Genomic DNA, 22,318 nt, shown 5'->3' with positions numbered 1-22,318 from the left:
CAAACATGTCTCAGACCTATATGTGAACGCAAATGTGGTTTATATTTGTATAAAGACTTGTTGGCAACACAGTGTGAACGAAAGTATGAGACAATTACAATTATGTTTTGACAAGTTTTGTATAAAACAAGTTTTTGAGTTGTTTTTGGTGTAAACGAGGGTAACAAGTCGTTGTTCATTCTGTACCTACGTCAGAAAAGAATGCAATTCTAATGAACACCTCAGGATTCTGCCAACGATTCGCCGACGACCCTGAAGAGGTAGGTATATTACTAGAAAGATATTATAGGTTAGTAGAAAGATTAATATTAAAAAAACAGTGTTGACAGTTGAGACCTTCTGGAATACGAACCTACGTTTGCAAAGATACGCTTATGCGTTTTCGAGTTTATTTTAAAATTTCAGTTCATGTAAATCATTATTTTATTCAAATAAAATATCATAATATGATATCCATGCCACGTTATCTTGATCAAATTGGTATTTTACGTCGATTTATGATGATATGGTCAATGTCCATAAGCCAACGTCGTGACGGAAAAGACTTAGGTATCTAACTATATAATTTAATCGTGGCGTTCATTGAGCTAAAATTGACGTGGTATTTTATATATTTTCATTATTCTTTTATAATACTAGCATAGAAAAAGCATAATATATAAATAATTGGCAAAATTTATGGTGAAATGTATGCGTTACCATAATTCGTCGAGTCCCAATTGACATTGTCTAGCCAGGCTACATTGCCGTACTTACAGTTTCCCTCGAAAAATTACAGGGTTCTGAAAAGGACTTTACGAATATTTTCAAGTAGATCCGAGCATGCCTTTTGATACTCAAAAGCTATATAGTATTTCAAAATTTATTATACAGTTAGACCTGGCAGTTGATTCCATAAAGTGGCTGTGAGAAGCCAAAATTTTCTCACGATACGCGCTTGTGGAATGCCACACATCACCGTGATGAGGGTGGTTCCTGTTCAGACGGAGCTGGTACAGAAGAGCTTTCGAACATAGAAAAATCATGCGTCTCCATCCATCTTTATTTTATTTTTGAGTGTGTTCGTAACTGTTTGATCCATCTAAACTTTAAAGAAAAAGTATTCAACCACCCCGCGTAGGCAAATATACATATTTACCATATTTTTATTGTATCTTTATGCATAGCAGAAAATAACAGTAGTATAAAGTATATTAGAAATGACATCAAAAAAAATTCTAAAGAAATCAATTTTGAGATAATAAATGCCTTTTATGCTTTTTAGTTCTCTATGAAGAAGTTTTATAAAAGTTTACTTGCACGATACATAATATATCGTCACATTTTAAATATCTCTGTGGTGTATGTTATTTTATATAATTAATTAATTACACGAAGTTCCTACATTCTCCTAACAATATAAATTATTCAACGAATCTGTCAGCACTCAGCAATTATTGTTGTGTATAACTGTAGGTAACGCTTCATTTCAAGCTCGTGTGATAAATTATTATTGTAGTGTAGCTAGCGCCATCTAGTTTTGATGGTTGGATTATGGCTTTGTAGAGAAAATTATTAGTAATGCATTTTATAATAAATATTTAGATTGCATTGTGCTTTTTTCTGCCAAATTAAAAGTGTCAATATTATTATTTAAATTTTAATTAAACTAAGAAACAATTCAGATTATTATGTGAAATGCAGCAGTTCACATAAAATCGGGCTGCCATTAAAAAATACCTATTATTTTGTCGTAATGTCTATTTGTCAACTGCCAGCTGCCAACTGTCAGTCACCAGTCAGCAGTTTGTCATAAATTTTCAGATTAGGGTGTATTGTTGTTTTGATTTACCTGTTTTGTTCAAAATGAAATAATTCCCCAATATTTTCATTTTTAAAAAGTGCTACGTTAAATTTTTGATTTTTATCCTTCTTTTAATTTTTTTTAAATTGAACCTTCTTAAAAAATCGAGCTTTAAGGCATAATATCAAAGATTTTTTATATGAAATATTTTGGTTTCAGTGCCGCAAGAAGATTTAGTACAGTGTGTACCAACCAAAAAAGGCCACCAAATAATGTTTCAGGGATACACATACGTTTTTAAAGCAAAACTACAGTGTGGTGCAGAGCAATGGAACTGTTCCTACAGACAAAAAACCGGTTGCATATCTGTAATAAACATGCAAACTTATGGTGTAGAAGTAGTTCGAGACTTCCATAATCATAAAAAGCCCCTGTTCAGTGATTAAAGCTCAGTAATTATATCAGAAACTAACTATTAGCTAGGTATATTATAAATAACCTGCATCTGGTACAATGTGAAAAACAATTACTAGGAAAAAGAACTAGGTTCTTGTACTTACTACTGAATATTTGCAATATATAATTGTTTATCACTGTAATCACAATAACCTTTGAGGGAGTTCAGATATATAACAACCTGCAACATTGACTTCTTTTAAAGCGAGCCTTCAAAGGCACATACTCAATAATTATGAAATGTTTCAATAACATATGTAGGTTGTTTTATGTCTTATCTGTTTGCCTAACATTGAATTGCATTCTGTACCCACCATAATCATTGTTGTTAAGTACCTACTTTAATTTGTAAAATATTAATTTCTCATGTAAGTGACAATAGGTCTTAATGAGAATAAAGTTATTTAAACCTAATCAGATTCACCACCTGGATATTATGTATCATTTGTTGGTAGTAGTTTTGGTTGACTGTTTATTAGTGTAACTAGAAAACCTATTTTCTACATACAAATTCTAGAAATTGTTTTTATCCACAAAATTTGTGCTATAAATAAAAGGATTACTGTATTGTATTTATCCACCCATATCGAATAAAAGGTTTGTTGTAATTGTGTTTCTTTTAATGATTTGCCTTTCAGACTAATAGTTCATAATATTTATTGATTATCAGAATATTTGTCAGTCATAATACATTAAACTACATAAAATAATTGCAAAGGCATGTCTAAAATTAAAAATGCAAAAAGTTTAAAATTAATGCTAACTAGTTCATTTATATCTCTTTTATAATATGAATTCTGTATGTTTAATAACACTATTTAAATTAAAACATTGAAAAATTACTCTTTTAATTTTGTTTCCTGTTATAAAGTTACATATTGTAAAGATGGCTAGATTTTTTAAATACTATAATTTAATTTCAGAGAACAGTTTACCAGACTGGGTATTCTTATATTTCTTGCAAGAATCTAGTGGATTATTCAAGTGTAATATATGTGTTTCTGAGGTGACTGTTACGGAGAAATGTTTAGAGCTTTTGCATCACATGCAGGAAACACATAAAGAAATATATGATTTACATAAGGTAATGAATAAATTTTGAACTCTGTAATATTATTTTTACATATATTATTGGCCATGTAATTGAAACATACGAAATACTAAATAATTATTATAATGTCCCAAATTTTGAGAGCATGTTTCCAAGGAAGAGCAATCCTAGACTAAGGGGACATGATATGAAGCTAGAATATCAATTAGCATCATCAAATCCATTGAAACACTTTCTGACCAACAGAGTCGTTCATATATGGAATAGATTGCCCAAGGATGTGGTTAAATCAAAATCTGTTAATCAGTTTAAGAATAGACTGGACAAACATATGGATAGATATGGCAAATGATATAGACGCATCAGCGAAACCTGCTTAGTCTATTATAAATAATAATAATTACAAATAATGAAATACACTAGTATTCATTGGGATTCTAAGGTTCAGATTTTTTCCAAGTAAGATTATCAAAACTTTGAAACAAACTTGACGACCTGTATAGCCGAGTGGTTAGCGATCCTACCTACTAAGCTAGATGTCCCGGGTTCGAATCCCGGTAGGTGCAAGCATTTATATGATGAATATGGATGTTTGTTTCCGAGTCATGGATGTTTAAATGTATTTATGTATGTTTATATAAATTTATGTATGTTTAAGTAAGTATATTGTATTAAATATATCATTGTCTTGTAACCCATAACACAGGCTATATATGCTTAACTTGGGGCAAGATAATTTGTGTAAAAAGTGTGTCAATATTATTATTCCGTGTCAGTTTCAGTGTTTCTAGTAGATAACAAATAACTCCCTTAAAAAGAGACATTTTAAACTCGGACAATACATTACACTATTATATTACATTACAATACATATTATATAAGGTGCATGGTTGCATTGATTGTTGTAATTGATTTTTAGGACAGTATTGACTCAAATGTGTGCTACCAAGTGGAGTTCTTAGATTGTAATAAAGAGGTGGAAGAGTCTACCCCACAAATTGTTATCAATGAGGTGCTATGTGATGAACAGGATGAAAAAACTGGAGAAAATTTCAAAACTGTTGAACGGAAGTCAAAATACATAGTAATATCTAAATACAATCAAGAAAAACCTTATAAGATACATAAGGAGTCTGGTATGTATAAAATAAAATAAATTTCCTTTTTTACGATAAGCCATGGGTAACAAATAATAACCCAAAAGATTGGACATGAAGTTGTATGGGAACTATATAATAAAATTACTGGTGTTTAGGTTTGACTGATGATAAGTCAGTACTGTCTCCCAAATTCCCTTACAGAGCATAACAAGGGGGCTACTACTACTAGCATTACTTATATGCGATACAAAGTGGCAATCAGCGGCAAATTATCATAACCAGTCATAGCCATATACGCCTAATATACAGAGAATATGCCGTCTGACACCACATTAGGCACAGGATCTTATATGTATCTTATAGCTAACGATTTATGTTGTGATTGTTACCTGATTCAGTTCAGCTTGAGTATTGACTTGGTTTTGCAAGTATAGTAGGTAGTAGTAGTCTACTGTGCGATCAGGTCTGATGACTCTAGTTGATTCTACCTAATTCAAATTTCTTTATTTACTGTAAAACTTATAAGTCATTTAGTGCAAGTCAGGATGAAGTACAAAAGTTATAATAGCATTCAAATGAGTGTAACAATATTCATTAACAATAAATTTAGAAACATTAGTTGCAACTATCTTTATCATTAAAATAATCTTTCACATTATTAGGGCCTTAGATGTTAATTTATTTTTTACAACTGCTTACATCAAACAATCCTTCGGCTTCTACCATCACATTGAATTTATTATTATTTACCTTTGTAGCTTTTTATTTCCGCTTCACGCTTCAAATCTACCACTAATGAGGATATTAATCCAAAGTAAACTGTACACCAATACAGCAATTTGATAATTAAACTCCTATAATTATGTAACATACATACTAACTTGATTTATTTGAATATCACGACAAAGTTCATTATTACTTTTTTCAGTATATCCCCGCAAAAGAAGTTGGGTTTGGAAATACTTTGATCGAGTAACAAAAACGATATATCGATGCAATCTGTGTAGTGCGGGCCTGTCGATAAAGGCTAACAACTCGAATAACATGAACCGGCACATCCGAACCAAACATTTGGTTGCATATAATAGGGAAGTGCACAATTCGTCGCAACCTTCCGTTTCTAATCGCAGCAGAAACGAAGACGGTGCGGTGCAAGTGCGGTCATGTACGTATTTTACTGTATTACACTGGGAGTGGATTAATCTTAAAGGTGTAATCTCCCGCATTACACCTAAATATCTCATATCAACACTTGTACCAATACTATTTTTTTTATTATAAGATCTATATATAATATATAATTATCTATAAAATATAAATATATCTATATTATAATATTTCCAAGATCAAGCCAAGTCGTATGGAGTAATTTCACTATGACTTTTTTTTATAAAAATAATATGTAAGAACGTGTCAAATTTTTTTTGACGGCAAGTTGAGCTAGCAACTCGCTTCTATAGCTGAAAGTCAAATTTTTTATATGCTCAAATATGTATAGTTCAACAATTGTTAATAAGTTATATTTTTTAAATACGGATCTGCATATTTCAAGGGGTCCTTTTTTCACGCTGCAGCCCTCAAACATTTTTTTTGCGCTATTAAGACTCTATTTATTACTGTTGAGTTACCCCATATTATGATCCCATACCTTATTATAGACTCCACGTAAGCGTGGTAGGCCGTTAAAGCCGCTTTTTCCGATTTTTTATTTTTATTCTCCTTATTGCAAAAACAAACTTATTAAGACGTTTGCATAATGATTCAACGTGAGCTTTCCCTTTCATTACAATTATTATCCATTATTATGCCTAAGAATTTGGTATTTTCAACCTCATCAATTTTAATTTCATTGTATGTTATGTTTCTAAGGGGTGGATAAATGGTATCATAATTTTTATATTGTATATATTTTTGTTTTTATTATATTAATATTTAAATTGTTACTTTCTAACCATTTGCCGATTTTAATGATTTCATCATTTATGACCGAGTCGTATGGTCTTTTTGTGTTTGTGTCAGGGATAATTATTGTAATGTCATCAGCATATAACACACACTTATTTTCTGTAATATTTGGTAGGTCGTTGATATATAGTAGAAATAATAATGGTCCAAGTACACTGCCCTGAGGTACTCCGGTTTTAGTTTGATTCCAACTTGATTCATATCGTAATATATTTGATCTTCCGTCAATCTTTTCAATCTGGACACACTGTTGCCTATTTTTAATATAACTTTCCAGCCATTTTGAACTGACACCTCTAAGCCCATATAAATTACATTTGTTTATCGAATTTCGAAGTCGACACAGTCATAAGCTTGAGTTATATCAAGAATACTGCTGTTACTCTAATTTTTTGATCAATTTTTGTTATCAGATTTTTAACTAATGTATATGCGGCCACTGTGGTAGATTTATTTTGTTGAAATGCGTATTGTTCCTCTGTAATGACGTTGAATTTCGTAAAAAAGTTGGTCAATCGTTTATACATTATTTTCTCAAAAACTTTTGATAGAAGAGTATTATATTGGTCTATAATTAATAAGTTCCGTATGAGTACCTTTTTTGTGAAGTGGTTCTATAATAGATGACTTAAGAGTTGTGGGGATTTGTCCTTGTTCAAATGATAAATTGAATAAATATGTCAGTACTGCAACTATTGCATTTTTGCATGTTTTTATAACATGGGTTGTTATGTTATCATGACCAACAGCCTTGGTGTTATTTAAAAGCTGTTTGCTATTATTACCTCGTTTTCCGTACAGAGCGCTAAGAATATGGAGGAATTTACCGTATTTATTAATTTGTAGTCTGGTTTTATTCCATTAACATTCTTACTCCTATTTATAAAATAATCATTAAATTCATTTGCAATATCATTTGGGTTTTGTATATTTTTGCCATTATGTATAATCTTGTAAAAATTGTTGGGTGTTATATTTACATCAACTTTATCTTTAATGAGGTTCCAGACTGCTTTACCTTTATTTCTTGAATTCTTTATATAACGTTCGCTACTATTTGTTTTTGCATTGTATATGCATTTCTTAAGAATTTTACTATATTGCTTATAATTGTTTTTATATTTAATCTTTCTAGTATTGTTTTTGTTTATGTAATATTGATGCATAAGTTGACGTTTTGTGTTGCAGGATTTTCTTAATCCCTTAGTTATCCATTTTGGTTTTATATTTACTTTTATAGTTTTATAAGGAAAACACTGCTTAAAAAACAGAAAAAATGTGTCGTAAAAAATATTAAATGCATCTTTGCAACTGTTCTGAATATATACCTCAGACCAAGATAAGCATGAGATATAATAATTAAATTTTTCCATATTTTCTTGAGAGAAATCTCTCCTAGTGAAATAATAGTGTGATTGAGGTTTAAGGGATATTTTAATATTTGGCATGTATCTAAGAGAAACGATGGTAATAAACTTTACCATATGCCTGTTTTATATTACCAATTATGTGGTCAATACATGATTTTTCTCGAGTAGGCTTACCAATGTATATTTGCAAGTTGAAGTTGTTTAGAATGTCAATATAATGATTATTATTGTTAGATTTCTTCATAATGTCTATATTAAGGTCACCACATGTTATTATTTTTTTATTGTTAGTCATAAGCTTATGCAAATGTAGCTGAAAAAGTTCAAAGAATTCAGATATATTTGAGCTAGGAGTTCGATATAAGCAGATGATAATGTAATTAGTATCCAATATCTCTATGCCACAGCATTCAAATACCTTTTCTCTTGAGAGTTCATTACATAACTTACCTAGTGGGGAATATCTAATATAATGTCGTGTCATTATATAGACTCCACCTCTCTTTTCATTCTGTCTACAGAACACCGATGCTAACTTATAATTTTTTTTTTTATATTTGTTTCATCCCCTGTTTTGTCAAATGTCTCTGAGAAGCATAATATATTTATAGTCATAGATTTGTCTTCCAATTCATTGAGGTATAATTCTATTTGTTCCCTTTTGTTCAGGAGGCCTGCTATATTTTGATGTAACAAATATCCATTTATTATTTCACTTTGTAATGGTTTGTTTTTTGATAATAATTCTGATTGTATGTACATGTTTGTTTCATTTTTATTTTTTGGAAATAAAATGGTATTGTTCCTTTGCATAGTGAAGATTTTTGAGAATTATTAACCATTGCTGTATATCAATTGTCAGTTACTATGGGGAAATTATAAGGTATTGTACCTTTGGCTGGTTTGTTTTTTATATAACGAATTGTATGGCTAGATTTTCGAGGAGCATTTGATTTTTTTATCGTCAAATTTTTTTACAATTATAATCACAATCAATCAAATAATTAATTTTAGAACAAATTATTTTTAAATAATTATTTCGGCTTAAATTCCTTTCATTAACAAATATTCAAAATTTTGCTTACTTTTACAAAAAATATTCAGTAAATTATTTAACTTCTGCTCATTTAAATATCTATTTTTTAACAAATTTAAAATTATAATTTTACATTTTTTTATGTAAGATATCACTTCAGATAAGTTTCTCAGCATTTTATAAGGGTTTGAGTCATTCTCACCTACGTTAAGTAATGTAATTATTCGAGATATTCTGAATATGTAAGCATGATTTCAATAAATTTTCTGACTCAGCATTTGGTTTTATAAATGAATTAATATAGTAGTTACCAAATTTGGTATTTTCTCTTGATTTTATTAGTTGCGATGTGAGTCCTAAGCACTGTTTCCCACCTATTATTAATATTTCACCATTCTTGATTGTACCAACATCTTTAGTGTGAGTAGCGCCATCTGTGGCTTTTTGTGAACAATGTGTATTGGACATGGCACAACTCTGTTTCGGAGTTCATAATTTGCCACTGTTGTTATTTTTGAGACTACCCTCAGTTCGTATATCGTCGTCAGATTGTAGATTCAAGTCAATGCAGCTATTGTTTATATTGTCATTATTTGTCTTTTGTACAATAATGTGACTATTGGTGTATTTATCATTTTTTTTTGCGGAACTTCTTGTATGACCTTCGCAGATTTTTTTAAGGTTAGTGATTGTAATTTCTTGTTCTATAGATAATTTTTTTAACGTACTTATTTCTAGAAGTAGACTCTCTATCTCTCCACGAGCTGATGTTAACTGTTCTTTTAAACTATGTACCTCTTCTTTTAATTCCACAAACTCATATGAATTATCCGTTGATAAGTCGGGAAGACTTCTCGATAAATACTCTGAGTTTGTAGATAAAATTGAAGAATTCATTGATTCACTGTACCTAATGGCGGTTTATTTCCTAATTGACACAAATTCATTCATCATTATTATTTAGGAATCAATTAAATATTGTATTTTAACTAGTGTATTTATGTGGTAAATAATAAAGTGATATAAGAATGATAACAATTTCAAAACTTCGTGTTCTAAATATTGTACTACAGGTAAAATTTGTTTATAAACTCATGTTTTGTTTTCAACTCAGTTTAAGTTAAGTTTTAATTTATGTTACACTTTTACTTTACTATCGCACTTATCATTCACAGGACAGCTTGTTAATTGCTATTTTTGACCTACTGTGTTAGCCACTCGGGTTTTCTTCGTTTTGATCATTTGTCACAATATGATAAAATAACCGCTGAATTGCTCCAATTTAGATGTTAATGTATTATGTTTTTCACTACTTTTTACACATTCATATATTAATCTTATTGTTTAAGCACTTTTACACTTATTAATTTGCTTTTAAATGCTAAAACGCTATTATTTTATTTATTATTTCACTTTCAACACTGACTCGATGTGTCTATGTCACCACTAGAGTAGGAATTAGAAGCGAGCGAAGTTCTGATAGTTTATTTTCTGAGTCACGGTCGATCACTCGGACTGTAGGAGTAGTAAATAACCGCTGGTCATCTAGTATTAGATAGCTATTGTCGCTGCGACCAACTAGTATAGAGAATTACGCCGTCAGTGTGCACGTTTTTCTGAGTCACGGACGATCACTCGGACTGTAGGAGTAGGAAATGACCGCTGGTAGTATGAGCTGCCAAGCGAGTGTCATCTAGTATTATGTAGATAGTATAATGGGGAAAAATTCCTTTATTATAATTTACAACTCCTGGCCGTATCTTTTTTTTAAATATCGCATTTATAATAATATTTTCGCAAATGGATTAAAAAAGCTTCGTCCTGTGTACGAGCAGCTTCATCATATCCACGAACCGCGGTTTGTTGACCCAAGGCGAAAGGCGCGAGAAGAAAGGAACTGTGTATTTGAGGCTTCCTTTACAATTGTAGTATTATCATTAATAGTAACATAGAGAGAAACAGTATTAGTAGTGACGGCCTACAGTATGTCTTATGTAAAGTCGGCCATCAAGTGTTTGTCGTAATAGTTGCTTGTTAGTTTTATATATAATATGTTGTATTAATAGTTCTAGTGCAGCCGAAACCTCGTCGTAGCTGGGTGTGGCGGCACTTCGACCACGTCACAAAGAAGACAGCTAAATGTAGATTTTGTAAACGACTGATCAGTCATGGCGGCAACGCAACCGGGAACATGAACCGACATCTGAAGGTGGTGCACAAGAAGAGTCCAGGTGAGATCTTTAAATAATGGAACTTGTGTTAGTGACTTAGTGAAGTGCGTAGTACTTTGATTTTGATCAATCCCTGTGACAAATGGAGTCATATTCACAATATTTTATTATCTAACACATATTTTCTTAAATGATTCTAATCTTAAGAAAATTAAGTGTTTACTGCGTATAAAAATTTAATAGGTATTTAGTATTTTAGTGCATATGTTTTACGAAAATAAACACAAAGTAGTATTGAAGAATCAGTATTTACCTGTGCAATGTTTCTCTTTTTTAATTGTTTCTATATCTAACAACACAATCTAATACAGAACACGATACAATTTAATTAATATCCGTTAAAACATAGAAATATAACGATAAAAACACTACAAATTAAAACGCGGTCCAATTTGACAGGAGACACATAATTGTTTCTAAACGATTTCATGGTCTTCATCTATTCCGTCTCTTTCTCACACCTCGGTTTCTCTGCAAGAATATCTCACTTTCACACAGGGTTCGTCTATTACTAAAAGTTTTGCGTAACTTAAAAAAACAACATATTATAATAAAAATATTATGTTTAAAGCTTTTCAAAATACTCTCCTTTACATTCCAAATATTTCTTCATGCGATCGAACCATTTTTTAAAACAGGAGGAACACAGATCTTAAGGCATGATTTCTGCGTGCTGATTGAACGCTATCACTGCCTCTTCGGAATTGGTACAAGTGAATTCCTCTCATCAAATCTTTGATTTTGGGGAAAATACAGAAATCACAGGGGCTATGTGCAGAATGGGCGACGAGTTGTACTTTTCGGAAGCTAAAGCTAAGTCCTCTAGAATCGTGTAGACCATTATTCAAAAAGCACCGTCTGTTAACGCTTACTGGTCTATATATATTAGAAATTTGTATGTTCATTAAAAAACATGGTGAACTTTTTAAACCAGCAAAGGACTATTCCATATTAGGATTAAGAGATCCAACTCGCCTTCTGATGCCATACTGTAGAACAGCGCTTCATCAAAATAACGCAAATGTTATGTGTATTAGGGTATTTAACCACCTTCCAAAGAATATTAGAGAGATGCCTAAAACATTAATGCATAAAAAATTAAAATTATGGCTAATAGATAAATGCTTTTATAGTTTAAAAGAATTCTTTAGCCAAAAATAATAGTATTCAAATGTAATTTTTGAGAGGTACCTACAAACTAATGTTTATTTTATATTATATCATTGAATTAAAGCTATGTAATGTGTATTAAGAACGTATAAGTATAAATTAAATATGATATTCCAATATTGACAATCAAATTGTAATGTACCCCATGTATAATAATTTTATGTTATGACTTATGAGAAAGATCATGGTCGCTCAGAGGGCAATGGAGAGGGCTATGCTCGGAGTTTCCCTGTGAGATCGAATCAGAAATGAGATCCATAGGAGAACCAAAGTTCAAAGACATAGTCCAAATGATTGCGAAATTGAAGTGGCAGTGGGCAGGGGACATAATTCGACGGATAGATGGCCGTTGGGGCAGTAAAGTCATCGAATGGTGACCACGTACCGGAAGACGCAGTGTTGGTAGGCCCCCCACAAGATGAACCGACGATCTGGCCAAGATCGCCGGAATACTTTGGATGAGGGCAGCGCAGGACCGATCGTCGTGGAAATCTTTAGGGCAGGCCTTTGTCCAGCAGTGGTCATCATCATCTGTCTTCCGGCTGATGATGATGAAATACTCATGACAATTGATTAGTTGACATTTAGCATTATGCACAAAAGTATTGTATTCCCAATTACTACTATTGGCTTTAACAAACGAAGGCCTTTTATTTGTTTGGCCTCGAACTTTGTTTCCTCGGAAAATTTAGTCGATTCTTCTTGTTCTAGAGATTTTTTAAAGTTAAAATGTCAGCGTATCGTTAAGAATAGGCCTTGCCTTCTAATTCTCACCATAATTTGTAGTCCAAGGGGTTGAGATATTGATTTTAAAGAGTGGCAATAGCAAAAAGAAACTCATTCGTTTTTTGCTACTTTACCTCATTAAAACTAAACTTTCACGGAGTGGTGAAAAATGTTAATTCTTTCGATCTTTTTGGGAGACCTTTGTCAGGCGGTGGACGTCTTCCGGCTGAAATGATGAAGAGTAAATAATTTATGATTGATTTTCAATCCTTGTAGGCCAGCGACGACGAAACTTGCTTGGAGCAGGCTTGTTAATACTATTAAATGACCGTTTGTTACAGATTGTATCGACAATCACTGGGCTTGGAAAGTATTTGATGTCATTGATACAATACCCACGTGTAGCATTTGCAATTATCAGACTGCCAAAGACGACGACCAAGAACAGAATCTTCAGAATGTTTTGGATCATCTTATGGAAGAGCATGGGGTTGTTTCTGGCTCGCAGATTATAAGTACAGATACGTTAGATGTTGGCGAGATATGAGTCATTGGATAAAGTTCTATTTCTTGACAAGGAAAGTTTAATGAATTCAAACAAGGAGTGATAAGAATACCAAGTAAACCGCACTTTTCATTTTTCAATGATTTTTGTCAACAAGTTATTTTAAGACTCAATCAGTTCTAGGACGTGCAACATATTGTTCAATATGTACACATATAATCGATAGATATACACTGCTTTTATAAAATTACGATAAGAAAAAATACTAGTTTATCAGTTACCATTCCTGAAAAGATGGACAAAAAAGATTGTCGAAAACCATCTCACGAAAATATTAAATAATCATTTTTCATCAAGGCCACATAAATGCGTCATTCAGAGCAACATAAATTCTAAAATTGTTAGTATATTGAACTCTATTGAACTTGGTAAAAAAATATATATTATTTCTTTTAAAATATATTGTGGTTAATATAAATCTTCGTCGGTTCCGCTAATTTACTTAATAACTAATTACAATACTACATACTACTATAATTAATTACAATGCAGTGCCGCTCAGAATTCTTGAAAATCCCAAAAATTCTGAGCGACACTACAATGGCGCTCGTCACCAGATAGAGACATAAGATGTTAAGTCTCATTTTCTCAGTAATTTCACTAGCTACGGCGCCCTTGAGACCGAAACACAGCAATGCTTACACATTACCGCTTCACGGCAGAAATAGGCGCCGTTGTGGTAGCCATTGTTTATTTTGAAGCGCGGCGGTGTTGTATGACTTATTATGTTCAACTCCCCACTTTTATATATTGTTACCACAGATAATCAATAAATAAGTTATTATTAGGATATTGAGTAGGTAGGTGGTTTACTAGTACCACTTCTGTAATATATTCTATGCATTCGACGACATTCGTACCTTATACGGTCACATTAGGTACACATTATATACATATAGTATATTTTTACTCGTCCAAAATTCACGTACCCTCAACTGAGGCTAGCAAGGCTCGTTGAAAGTACTAAGATATTACAAAAACCGAAACAGCCATAAACTCCTAATGTGGAGCGAGTGAGACAGGAAGACAGACTCGGGAGTAATCGTCTTATCTCGCTTCAATTCGTTAATAAGATGGCTTACCGCCCTAGCGCTGTTGAATATAAATAAGATTTATGAAATGCTTTTTGCGTCGTATAGGAATTATCGGGACTGCTTAGCGTACGAATTTAGTTTATATAGGAAGGAAAAATTGAATGAGTCAGTGTTCAATAGAAGTTTGGTTATCTATAACCTGTTATTCTAATAACAGAAATTAAACTTAATCAACTTTATTTTTTAATATTTTTTTATTTTATTATTTATTAACTGTATTTATTTAACACTTTCTTGACGAGGTAGGCCATGCCTATAGGCATATATGATATGCACGCCTCTGCTATTACCTTAAGGTACCTTATTAATTAATAAAACACACATATTTTTGACTAGTTTATTAACAAACATTCAATCACACATCAATACATATATAAATTCAATATTTGGCACTGACATTTACGTTCGACAGGTAACTTTTGTACACAACCATGAAGAGGGTGGAATTTACAACTTTTTATATAATATATATGATATCTTTAAGGATTCTTAGTTCCAACTACTCAGTTTTCTTTATGATACCTATATAATAAATGGATATAATATATATATCATGAAATGATTTCGTTATACGAAACTCATGGTATATTAAAGCTTTTTGAAGAAATTATGATAAATGCCTTGAAATCAAAGCACTCAACGTGTTTATTATGACGAGTATTTATTGCCAGACACACTAAATGGTTTGCCAGCAAACGTTTTAGAAACTATTGAGAAAAAACCGGAAAAGGCAAAGTATTTATTAAGCAAACAATTTTTAATGTTATTATGTATATATAAGGCGTGTTAATATGATTAGTAAAAGAATTGAATATAATAATGTTAGTAATTAAGAGCGATCTAGTCCCCACGGATAAACCTTACATGGTTTCTTGTGGGTGACTTTATATGTATTTTCTGCGTAATACTTTTAATTGTGAACAATAAAGAAAAAAAAAACAAATTAAAAATAATTATCTTCGGAATTATTAATCTTACACATCCTTAGCTAATAAAATATTTTACTTTTTAAATCTATTATTAAGTGTCGTAGTTTATTATTAGAAAGGATATCGATATATATTAAGCGACGTAAGTAGATGTTCACAATAGTTATATTTATGAGAGAATACAAATGATTTGAGTTTTCTTTGTGAGTGAGTGAGCACGAGACTCAAGTTGAGTGTCGTGCCAGGTTTTGGCGAGGCAACACGTCCTGAGGATGCCTCGTGTAGAGGCAGGGAATTATGAATCTGCCTTATATGTATAACATTATTCATAAAACTTCGTCTGACCGTAACTTTATAAAAATATAAGATTGGGAGGTAGACCGGTTTCTTAGTAATGAGCCACTTATTATTAAAATTGTACACTCAAAAAAGTAAATGATAACAAAAGTGTAATGTAACAAATGAATAGAAAATTGACCTTAACTATTTTTTCCGTTGATCTTTTAATATAGAATCATATTTTTTTACAATGCAAACCAACGATAAATCACATTGTATTTAGGTACAGAAAGCAAAAAAATAGAAGTAGCACTATGAAGTTATTAATATTCAACTGGTTTTGAATTAATTCACATTTGTTGCAATCATACATGACAGAACCAATTAAAGCAGAAAATGTATTTACATAACTTAAGTTGCATTCTTCTAAAACGTCACATTTCGAGATATGGTTTGGAGTTGTCTTTGCAAACCGCCAACCGCCAAGAGGTCAAATAGATTTTAAACTCGACAAACTAAAATTTAAAACCACACCACACTATGGAATAACTTGTTGCCTACTTCTGTCACATTATCTATTAGTTAATCAACATTGGCTAATTCGAAGGCAAGAGAGCCCGACGACGATCACATATCCGCCGATCTCACCTAGTTACGACACTTACTGGCCAGTAATAACCACCCTCAGAGGAGCAGAAAAGTAAGAATAAGAAAAGAAAAGTAGCGTGATAAAAATCACGCGACTAAGGAAATAGTGACTAAAAATACTGTTAGTAGAACTAATAGAAAAATGTTATTGTCTCCTAAACGTTACATTACTAATACTGCTACAATATCTACTAAGTTATCTAAAGAAGTTTTATCAACCGCTAATCATTTAGTTATACACGCCTTAAGTATTTATTTCACATATTTGTCGCAAACGGAAATAAAGATACACCGTGGTATTAGAAATAGTATAACGACAAAAATTTGTGAAAGCGTTATATATATATTAACAGTTACCTTAATTCCTATATTTCGTTATTGCTATATTTCAAATGTTTTCTTATCATTCTATGTGAATACTCCTTAGATCTAAATTAAACATTTTTGATAGGATTCTTTATAAAATATAATCGATAAGATTAGTTATAATGTTATGTAGTTAATATACATGTAAATACTTTTCTCTTAACAGCTGCTATTGACATAAACATCACTATTGATATAATCTCATGTCTATCTGTTATTTGATAAAAATAATTTTCACTGAATGTTGAGGGAGTAGCGATAGACAATTAATTGAATTATAATTTTCTGTTATACAGACACATTTTTTAAATAAAACAATACATATAATACAAAATACATTGCATTCTCCCTCAACATTTAGTTAAATCTAGTTTGATAAAAAAAAATTGAATTTATGCTATTATAACATTTGATATTTATTGCATCACAAAAGCTCTGTACATGATCCTAGATAATTTATAGAAAATAAATATTTGTGAACTATTTATTGTTATTATTTACTTTATTTATGAACCGCAATTGTTGAGAGAGTACAAAATACAAATAATAAGTATTTACAATAGTATAGACAATACAAATTTGTAAATTTGGCAATATTTTTTAAAAGTTCTTATTCGTAACAGCTTGCCTAAGCTCATTTATAGTAACGATTTAGTTTACTTATATCTTAGTTGTGGCGTTTCTGCCAGATAAGTTAAACCTACGTTGTATTTTATAATGCGTGTGTATGTCACACGATTTATCCGAATTACATATCTTTTTTGTTAAAATATTTTTAAATTGTGTTTTTAAGGCTTTCATCTTTATTTATTTATTTATTTCCCACAGAGGTAGAAGTTGAGTTGTAATTGATGAGTTCATATTTTAATGTATATATAAGTAAGGAGTTTATAAGGGTCTTTAGAATATTTTACTGGCAAAATCTTAAAAATGACAATGATTTAATAATATTATTTTATTACAGGTGTACAAGTAAGAATTGAAAGAATCACAGATACGAATATTCAACAAGATGACGAAAAACCATTAAGTGACCTTTCAAGCAATATTACATCTGATATAGACCTAAATATTTCTGATTCTTCAACGTGGCTGGATCTACCTTCGTCGAGATCAAGCAGTTCGTTTTCTGATTTGGACGTCTAGCGAAGAAAGAAATATATATGTTTGGAAACTGTTAAGAGAGAGGACTCTCCAAAATATATACAGTTGGTACAATATACCTTAAATTGATGCAGTGATTTCGTATTTGAACACGAAATCACTATTATTATATTACTTTAGGTGAAAAATAATTACAACGCACACAAGAACAAAATGCAATCTGAACATCTTTATACAAAATCTTATATTAATATTAACTCTAAAAATACAACTCTATTTCAAATAGTTTTTTCTAATGAAAAACTTACATTTGACACAAAATAGTTAAAAGCAGATGAAATAACTAATATATATTATAACTAGACTACTGTTGTCTGTTACTTAAACTTTGCTGTTGATATACTATACATTTAAAATGTACAAATTGACCCTGTAATTATTGTTATTGATTTCACTAACTTAGGAGCTTCTGACGTGTCTAAGACAAACGTGAATAAACGAGTGATCGATAATCCTGCGCATGGTATTTCTATTTTAGGCCTTAGTAAAAATCGAAAGGAAGATAGCAAAGAATAATGAAAGAAGAATAAAAAAAGTCAAATGTATCGTAATATAATTTGATAAATTTTGGAGTCAAAACTTTAGCAGATCAAAAAACAATGTAAGATGAATTGCGACTAAATTCTTTTGCTGAAGTTAACATTGAAACACATGTTGTTATATTTTAGATCCAGCAAAAGAAACAATTACTGAATACTGTTAATTTTTTTTAACCTATATGTGTTAAAATTCCTATGATTGTAGGATTTTGATTTGCATTCAGCTTGCATTAAAAATGCATACAAATATATATTATATACTTGAAGAATATTTTTTTTTAAATTGTATAAGTATTTTTATAATAAAAAAGGGGCGTGCATTAAATATAGGCAATTAGGCATAACCTACTTCAATAAAAACCTTAATTAAAATTATATAGCACTGGGATTATAGTTATTTTATTTTAATTTGGTTCTATTATTCTAAAACCAAACTTCCATTAAACACTCATCCAGTAAGTTTTTATATGGAAATATCTAGGAAAATTAATTAAGGTATTCTGAAGCTAATAAAAAAGCGGACTGTATGTCATTTTTCAAGAGTGTAATTTAAATCATATCAATATAAAATTATTTTGTAGAAAATATAACAAAGATGAATTAATTAAATAAAAAGAAAAAGATATAACTAAATTTCTAACTACATAATGTCATATTGTTAGGTACTTGTACCTATCTAGAGTGACATCAACTAAAATATTAGGTTGACCAAATGGTCCCCGAAACTATACGCGAAACACAAACAACTTCAATATTTTGATCTCAAAACCTAGCGCCGTCGGACTAAAGCACAACTAGTTTGATCTTCATGCCTACCTTGCTGGAAAACCAATGCACGCCCCAGTTTTATTGTATAAGTGTTCTTCACATATAAATAAAAGGTATACAAGTAAATAAATAAAAAATATTCCAGTTAAAATTCGGACATTTTGAATAATAATACATTAACATTCAAGTGACGGACGGCTTAGGCCCACAGTTATGTGTGCTCTGTAAGTACACGATCCTGCCATTGTATGTGTGAAGAGCTGCTTTACACCAAGGTCCTCTTGAGCATCGCCACCTTATTTTCCCATTTCTTGCACATCCGTTGAACCTAAACCGATATCCGCCAACGGTTATTCCCATTTTGCCTTGTTTGCTAAGACAGTACGAAGCAACAAAATCCAGTCCACCGAAAAATCCTGAAAATTATCATTTTTGTTAGACTCGTTGGAAATTTATTATGTTCACCTGGGCGTACAATGTAAATTACAATCTGTGAAAACTTTTTCTTTACAGGGTGACATTAAAGTAATAATTAAAACTATATAATATGACATAAACTAAATAAAATCTATTTTTTTACACTGCAGAAGGCCTACCATCTACTTTTAATTAGCGATTTAATGCCGATGCAATTCAGTTTAGGAACCTAAACTCGTATTCGTAAAAATAAACTGATTAAAATGACCTATGAACGCCCCATGTTGATTTGACAGGAGAACAGAGTACATTTTTTTTAATTCATTCTTGCGAACAGGCTTATAGCCAGGGGCCTTAGGTATTGCCTTGTTTTTAGTATTTATTTTCAGTTTTTGTTTTACAAAAAGTCCAATAAAGTATTCTCATCTCATCTTTCATCAATTCCATTTTCCTTTTCTTTATGTTTTCAATAGTTTATAAAAGTTATTAACAAAACGACTCAAAATTTTTGAATCGCTCACTTTAAGCTATCCAGTTTAGGTTGAAATATTACCTCATGGTACGAATGAATGTACCAACTAAAACAGTATGCGATTCAATTTCCGACTTGATTTGACGTCAACCAAAATTGGATAGCTCTAATAATGTCGTGGTATGAGTAGCAAAGCAGTTCATTTTAGGTTGTTAATTGAATCTCAATAAGAGTTCATGGTAGGTCCTTTAAAAATCTTAGGGAATACAATTAATCGGAAAGATTTTTTACAATAACACAGTTCAATTGAAATATTTTTATTTTTGATGGAATGTAACACACACACACCATATATGTTACAATAGCAACCTTAAATATTTAAATAAGAAGTGAACCAGTTGTAGACATTCTTGTGATTAAATTGAATAAAGTGTTTTGTACCAAAGTATGTATTAATTTCAATTATTTACATTATTAGTACCAAGCCACTGCTAAGTATATAGTAATTGTAGTAACTAGCAGTTAAGTTAAATATTTTAATATGAGATATTAAATGATCGGTTTGTTTGTAAAGTGACAGCGAGCGTCGGCGTGTCCAAGCGGGGCTTCCCGGTGCTTCACGTGGACGGACACAAGTTCATCAAGCACGAAAGCTACCGCAACAAGACGCGGTGGACCTGCAGCAAGCGGCTGCAGTTCAGTTGCCGGGCCAACCTCACCACGCACGAGAGCGCCATTGTCAGAAGCTTCTTAGAACACAACCATTCGTAAACCGACGATTGAATCGTGGCATTACGGACACACGAGATATCTTTAAAATTCAGGAGGACGGTCACAATGCGATGTCGTCTGTGTTGCATGACCATGAGTCATTTTGTTGATGCGCTAAATCTAACGTTTTAGGTATTAATGATACTCATGGGCACAAGATGTGCGTTAATTCCAGGGCAATGTATGCTCGTTCTGCACATAATTTTTAATAACCTGATTAAATTTATATAGCCTAGACCATTCCCTCTATTCACAAAGTGTAGTATAAATTATAATATTAAAAGTTAATTATTTACCAAAATTTTGTAAAACAAAAGCTCACGACGCATTGCGGTCGTGTGAGAAATTCCGCGTGACCACAACGCGCTAAGACTTGTGAGCAATGAGTGTAACGTATTATATGTTTGATTGTAAATTATGATATATATATATATATATATATATATATATATATATATATATATATATATATATATATATATATATCTCTTTTTATTTAAATAGGTTTAGTTTACAATGTATTAACAATGTTAAGGTTTGTATAGGAACTTAGTTTGATCTCGTACATCAAAAAATCCAAATATGTCCAATTCGAATTTTTAAATGTAATTAGTGCCTTAAATAAGAATTTAATAACCTGTATATTGATGTAATAATTATGTGTTATATTTATATGGTTAATTATTTAAATATGAAAACACGTGTTATGTGCCTTACAGTTTAGTGCCTTTGTATCAATGCTATGTGATTGATGTATTAAATATATGTATATATATATACTTACGTCTCAATAAATTGTATGACGCTTAAATACTAGCTAGCATTATTCTTATATTTAAAGAATATTAAAAAAAATCTGAATATCAAGTGGACTTTTTTTTTCGAAGAAATTGAATCTAGCGAACAAATTAGAATATCATCCCCACCACCTGGATGTGTGGCGTTCTCCCACAGCGTGGTTTTCAAGGAACTTGCTTCCACGTAGCTTTACCTAAAATAGCGTACACCTTCCTTAAAAGCCCGCAACGCTCCTGTGATTCCTCTGGCATTGAGAATGTACGCTCGTTAGTCCTCCTCTTCCATAAAATATATATTGTGCTTGTGTGTAGTGTAGACGGCAGCATGTGTACAACACTACACTACCAACTCCCTCTCACACTTTACAGATTATTGTTAATTTCGTACCTTTATTAAAATGGACGATTCTAGGATGGAGTCTCGAGACGTTAATTTGCTCGATATTTGCAAGTTTCTTTTATATTTGAATTGGACACTAACATACGAGCCACACGAGTAATGGCTGCTGTAACAGGAGTGACGTGACGCGGCAGCATCCGTCTTAATGGAATGGTAAGTGATATACTATAATGACTTTTATAATGTTGTTGACTTTGACAATACCTGAGAACTGCGGTCAA

At 31.4% G+C, this 22,318-nt stretch overlaps 1 long non-coding RNA gene across 2 annotated transcripts; it reads left to right on the top strand.

Annotated features, from left to right (window-relative positions):
• The first annotated feature begins 1,802 nt into the window (after positions 1-1,802).
• Positions 1,803-21,359, top strand: LOC126966770 (uncharacterized). 2 transcript variants are annotated; one of them, XR_007729787.1, is made up of 8 exons: positions 1,803-2,836; positions 3,163-3,323; positions 4,210-4,426; positions 5,319-5,555; positions 10,828-10,992; positions 13,230-13,508; positions 17,734-17,977; positions 20,704-21,359. It is a non-coding gene; the product is annotated as an uncharacterized LOC126966770 (long non-coding RNA). The 2 variants fall into 2 exon arrangements; XR_007729786.1 differs by lacking the exon at positions 20,704-21,359 and having other exon boundaries at positions 17,734-20,577.
• Positions 21,360-22,318: the final 959 nt, after the last annotated feature.

This window comes from Leptidea sinapis, chromosome 11, assembly GCF_905404315.1.
Source record: "Leptidea sinapis chromosome 11, ilLepSina1.1, whole genome shotgun sequence".
NCBI classification, from domain to species: domain Eukaryota; kingdom Metazoa; phylum Arthropoda; class Insecta; order Lepidoptera; family Pieridae; genus Leptidea; species Leptidea sinapis.
This window is presented reverse-complemented; position numbering and strand designations above follow the sequence as displayed.